A 6,329-nucleotide genomic window follows, 5' to 3' on the forward strand; every position below is an offset into this window, starting at 1 on the left:
CCAAGTAACTTGCTTGGTTTTATTTTTATGTAGGTACTCTTCATCAAGAGAGCATTTCAAGTTATGGGATACGTTTTTAGTCAAATCTTATTAGCTTTAGAAACATGTGAGTGTGCTTCATCTTATGTATAGTTTAAAAAAAATACATTCAATTTTTCCCCTAGGGTGCAACTTATAGAATATATAAGATGCCACATGAGTTCAAAAGAAATGGTATTTTATTTAGTAAAATTTATTGGATTATAGTTACAAAATAGGTTTTTTAATTACACTTTGAAAAAATAAATCGTAAGTTTGGTAAAGTAAAAGGGGTCATTATATGGCCTTATAGAATGTAAAGAAAGGATATTTCTTAGTACCCTTTAAATGCACATTATAGAGATAATTTATAATATGTGCACCCCTCAAGAATTTGCCTATATATGGTTAAAGGAACATTCAATTCAACAAGATTAATATGAGGAAATCAAACAAAGGAAATGTATTATGAGTATTCATGAAAAAATGACTAAAGAGGCATCTATAATGATAAGTATGGACCAACTAACTTGGATTGCATTGCATCCATAAGAGTAGAATGATTATCAACCTCTAAATTTTCATGCCCCTTTTTTAAAAAACTAAGATTTGTAGTAATATTGTGCGGTCTCTTAGCTCAATACCTTGCAACCTAATCGATATAAGCTAGAGAATGCTCTTCAAAAATGAAGTATGTTACTTTGGAGCCATAAATATTTATTAATAATCGTAAGGTATTCATTAGACATCCTTCCTTGCACCTATCAAGGGCACAATTATAGACCTAGACTATTGAGAGCTCATATTATTCTTGGTAGCAAACAACATTGGGCATTCCATTAGGCAAGGACCCCCCCCCCCCCCCCCCCCCCCCCAACCTAGTAAGCAATGACTACCTTAAACCTACTTAAGAGTAGCAAGCATCCCCTTACCAAGTAGCTTGGACACACTTTTGCTTATGGTATATTTAACTTGCAAGACCAAGTACAATGTAAAACTTGTAGGATGATACTGATGGCTAAATTGATTATTCTAAACTCAACCTAATTGGTACTTTTTGACTTCAAATAAATAAATTTGTTAGCTTCAATTCATTCTAAGTGCTTTTTAGTCTATATGCACCTTTAAAAATGTGAATCTTATGTAAATTGATTATTTTCAGGCAATGAAATGTAAACTACACTATATTGAAGCAAACATTTGAAAACATAGAATATTAACTAAACCTAAGTGCATGTATCTCACTACCTAGGGTTTAATGCTAGTGTTTCACGAAAACCTGAGCTTTAATGTAAAATGATTTGGTAAATTTCAAAAAAGCCTTTAAAGTTTAAAACAAGAGGTTTGAAAATCTTTGTGTTTACAAAAATGGCAACTGCATATAATTTAGTTTTAAAATCCCTCGAAATTTTTAACTCAAAGATTTTCGTATCTGCGATCTATTTTTCGAAAACGTTGTGTTTTATGATTTCCTATTTGAGAGACCTGCAAGGACTTGCAGGTAAATCTTGGTTTGAAATCGTAGAAGAGGCTAATAACTAACCCGTTTTTTGACCATGTGAGCCACCACTTCCCCGAACGGACTGTACGAGACAAGAAAGGTCTACTTGAGTAAAGAGGGGGACTCGAGGCGTGGGAAGCATGGGCGCCATTACCCGATTGAGAGAGCGGTCATTAGGTTAGTCTAAGACCTGAATGAACATCGAGAAGAGATAGAGTGATGATTGATCTGCTTTAGAAATCCTTATAAAGGAGAGAGAGATCGACCTACTCTACTCACAGCTGAGAGAGACAGAGAGAGAGATATGAAGGCGTCCGCGTGTATCACGGCAGCGCAGCAGCAGCAACCACTGCTGCTGCGCTACTACATGCACTACTTCCTTATCACTTTATCTACTTTGCCCTTCCTCTTAGACATGCTAATATCAAACAAGAATTTGCACAATAAATTTTTAACTAGAAAATTATATAGAGAATGTCATCATTTCTAAGTAAGGATCAATAACATACATCTAATGATCAAAATAGATTAAACAAATTAAGACATCAACATCTACTTCTAGCAACCAAAAGAAAAATGAAAATAATTTTAAAGGAGCATAAAACTAAAAACTAATTAAGCAACATGTGTGGCTTGATTGTTTTATCCCTTAAATCTCCAATATGTTGCAAAGTAATAAATGTTTGTCTACCCTCTTCTCTAAATTTCAACATGGATGGCCGATAGATATCATCATATGATGGTATGCATATCACTCCTATTGATACTCAAGTGATCAAATATCATTAGTTAGTATAACCATTTCAAAAAATGACTCATTATCAACATAAGAAAGTTGGTAATACCTGATTCTTAGCTTGAAGAAGTGTTAAGGCAAGCAATCTCAATGTCTTCCTTTCTTGCATTGTCTCTTGTGTCATCTTTAGTAACTTGTTTACCTATATGTACATAGAGTTAACCAAAGCTCACGATAATACAAGGTTATGAAAAATTTCAATAACACAAAAGAAAGTAATTAGATATTTTGTATCAATTTGGATCACCAAATTTGTACAAGTTTTTTATCCTTAAAGTTGGTACTTGCATCTTGACTTGAAGAAACATTATTGCAAGTAACCTCCTGATCTCCCTTTCTTACATTACCTCTTTTCCCACCTTTTGTTGTTCTTTAATCTATATTTATATATATACACACAATTACTCAAAGTTTAAAAATATGAATAACTATGAACATTTTAAATTAGACAAAGAGACTAATTAAAGCTAGTTAATCTCAAAATGAATCACCTAATAAAGCAAGATGTAAAATATGTACAAATTTTAATTTTCAAAGTTTAGTAGAAATATAGACATATACCTGTATCGTGATTTGAAGAGACATTAGGGCCAATGACCTCCTTAGCTTTCATTGTTCCATTATCTCTTGTACCATCATTTGTGATTTTGTTACCTTTATGTACACATAATAAACCAAAGTTTAGAAACATAAGAGACATTTGTAAAACATCAAAGCACGCATACCTTTTTTGCCCTGTTCTTTACACCATCTGATAGTAAATTGAGCAGGTGAAAACAAGGAATTCATTGTTCATACTTTTATGGGCTCACCAACTTCTCCCTCTGGTTTGAAGCATCTTACAGACTTCCTGTTGAACAGTGCGTGAGGGAGACAAGGAACGGAGGAAGAGAGAAGAGAAGAGAGACACGAGACACCAGAAGTGGAACCCTAGAAGTGCATCAAGTGAGAGCACACATTAGCTGCAACATCAGCTCCTTAGCTAGAATAGATAAAACATCAAGTAGAATAAATATAAGCTTGAACAGACGAATCAACTAAAAATAGACAAACAACAACTGGAAACAATGAAACTTCAGCCAGAACAACTCAACAGCTGGAATAATAATGAAACATCAGCTGGAACATTTCAACAGTTGGAATAAGAATGAAATGAAATATCATCCCATCAGCTCGAAACATTTATTATAAACAAAGCGTGGAATAATTTCAACGCATTAGCTGTAATATAGATGAAATGATATGAAACGTAGCATGAAGAGCCAAAAATCAGCTGGAAGAAAGAAACATTTAGAATAATCAAATGATGAACAAAATACCGACAATCATCAGCAAGAGCTCATCAATTTTCTTACTGGTGCTCAAAGCCCAAGCAAACATCTCAGCAATTTGCTTCTGGGACTCTAGGAACATCTTTGTACGCCTGGCCTCCAGATCATCACGAAATCGCTTAGAGTCTCTCTGCATCTACAGTTTCATCTCTTCTAATTTGAGAAAGCACTCCCCCAAAGTGTGGATCACGGAGACTAATCTGAGAAAGCGCTCCCCTAAAGTGCTGTCAACTGGGGGCTGTTGATGCCGCAACCTGGACTTTGAAAAAGTCCTATGGTTGAGAAATCTGTCCATCTTGAAAGCCTTCGCAGCCTCATAGTCTATACTGCGGCTGCGCTTCTTGTGGAGAGATGTGTAAGAAGTATCATGGTCATCCAGAGACCGGTTGCGATACCAGCATTATCACTTATGGGACCATATGCATCTATGGCTAGACAGGTGGCAATGGTACAAAGCATTCCAAGAGCTGCAATTGTGATCCCGTACATGGCTGCTAGGGTATGGCTGACATAGATGGCAACAACAATAGCAAATATTGGAACAATTACAGACTTGTAGCCAAGTGCCAACCAAAGATGACATTGGTAGCAGCTCCTGTCCTGCAAGAATCAGCAACATTGTGGACTGGTCTGTACGTATTGCTGATGAAATACTCTGTAACATAGCCAATTACCAACCCTGCCCAAAGCCCTACTCCAACGCAAAAAAATAGTTTCCAGTTTTGAACCATCTTTGCACCATTGTTAGGATCATATATGTAAAACGTGGATGGTAGTGCCAGCCAACAAACAAAAGCTGCACCGAATGTCATTAAGATGGTGGATATCATCAACTGTCTCTTCAGTGTAGATTCAATATCCCTTAGATTTGAGATCTCGAACACATCAGTTGCGAACAAGGTTGTGATGAGGCACACCACAATGCCCATAGAGCTAATGAGTAGAGGGAAGCACATAGCAGTGAAGTCATGATTTGTGCCAAATGATGACATGGAAGCCACAAGAAGAGCTATGCAAGAAGCTTCAGCAAAGGAGGCAAAAAAATTTGAACCCATTCCAACAATATCTCCCACATTATCACCCACATTGTTAGTAATGATCCCTGGATTTCGCGGATCATCCTCTGGGATATTCCTTTCTACTTTTCCAACAAGATCTGCTCCAACATCCACAGTTTTGGTATAGATTCCACCTCCAACCCTTTCAAATAGAGCCACAGATGAGCATCCAAGCCCATAGCCAGTGATGGCCTCAAAAAGGCCCTCCCAATCATCCTTGTAATAAAGCTCGAACAGTTTTATAGTGATGTATAAAACTATGAGGCCATTAGCAGCAAGTAAGAAACCCATCACCAAACCTGATTGGAAGGCGATTTTGAATACTTTGCCTATCCCTTTTCTGGCTTCCAAAGTTGTGCGAGCATTTGCATATGTTGCGATCATCATGCCCAAAAATCCCGACACTATGGACGTCAAAGCTCCCAATATAAATGCAATTGTAGTGAAAATTGCTGTAAAGAGAGCTGGGGCACATTCCTGCTTTGGATCGTATCTGCAAGGTTGGGGCTTAGTACTGAACCCCTTCATAGATCCCAGGAACAAGAAAATAACATCAGCAAATATGCCCATGAAATAATCCAAATACTTGTACTCTGTCAGCAAAAACGATGTGGCTCCTATGGATATGGCTTGCTGAATTTCAGCGCATTTTCTAATAGCTGCTGCATCTGATTCCTCATCCAATCTATCCTCCTCGTCACAGTCTGATGTTCCATTGACGATGTTGTGACTGTGGGTGTCGTTGTTGTCGAGGAAGGTGTAGCCATTGCTGGCAGGCCTGGACTTGTGCTCGAAGGCCAAGAGACTGGTTGCGATAGCAATTTGGTGGTGGTTGGTCAGAATCATCTGCATCTTCGTTAGTTAACAAGTTAGTTATACCATCTGCACCAGCAATTATACCCCACAAGTTAGTTAACAAAATACTGCTAAGGCACAGAGTAAAACTGCTTCAGGAGCTACACTACATTCTTGCAAAGTTAAGATGTTGAATTGGAAAGGTAAGCAAATGCATCATTAATCTCTGCCCATTCCAAGTACATATTCATGTCTCCCTGCATGTCAAATGCCACTGTCACTGTCACTGTCTCACTGTCACTGTCACTGTCTCCTTGCATCAGTACCAGGCTACCACTATCTCCCTGCATGTCAAATGCCTGCTGGTTCTCGCCCACAATCGGGAAATCAGTGAAAAAGCAATTGCCCTTCTTGTCATTGTACTCAAAGGCATATGCCATGATGCTTCCTTCTGTTAGCCCTGAGCTTCTGCCAACTTTTATTACCCTCCTCCCCACGATGCTGTTGATGTTTGCTTGCAAGTCAATAGTTATAACATCTCCCATCTCACCTACCCCTTTGATAGTAGTTGTGACTTTGGAGACATCAAAACTATCCCCGAATGGAATGAAATCACCATCAGCTCGCACAAATGTCTTTGCGGCATGAGCAAACATCATTAAGTATCAATATTGTCATATCAAGAAAGGGAAACCAGAATTCTTCTTTCAACTCACAGAGAAGTTTATAAAATGGACAATACAGAATGCCTTAACAGTAGACAGCTCAAAAACAAGTAGCAAAGAGGGAAACCTGGATTCACACTTGTAAAAATGCCATACCACCACTCA

The 6,329-nt window shown here is 37.8% G+C and overlaps 1 pseudogene; it reads right to left on the minus strand.

Annotated features, from left to right (window-relative positions):
* Window positions 1-3,967: 3,967 nt before the first annotated feature.
* Window positions 3,968-5,556, minus strand: LOC148034057 (pyrophosphate-energized vacuolar membrane proton pump 1 pseudogene; annotated as a pseudogene).
* Between the last annotated feature and the right edge of the window lie 773 nt (window positions 5,557-6,329).

This window comes from Lygodium microphyllum, chromosome 7 (genome assembly GCF_053477565.2).
Source record: "Lygodium microphyllum isolate KBCC chromosome 7, Lygodium_microphyllum_v1.1.10, whole genome shotgun sequence".
Lineage (NCBI taxonomy): Eukaryota > Viridiplantae > Streptophyta > Polypodiopsida > Schizaeales > Lygodiaceae > Lygodium > Lygodium microphyllum.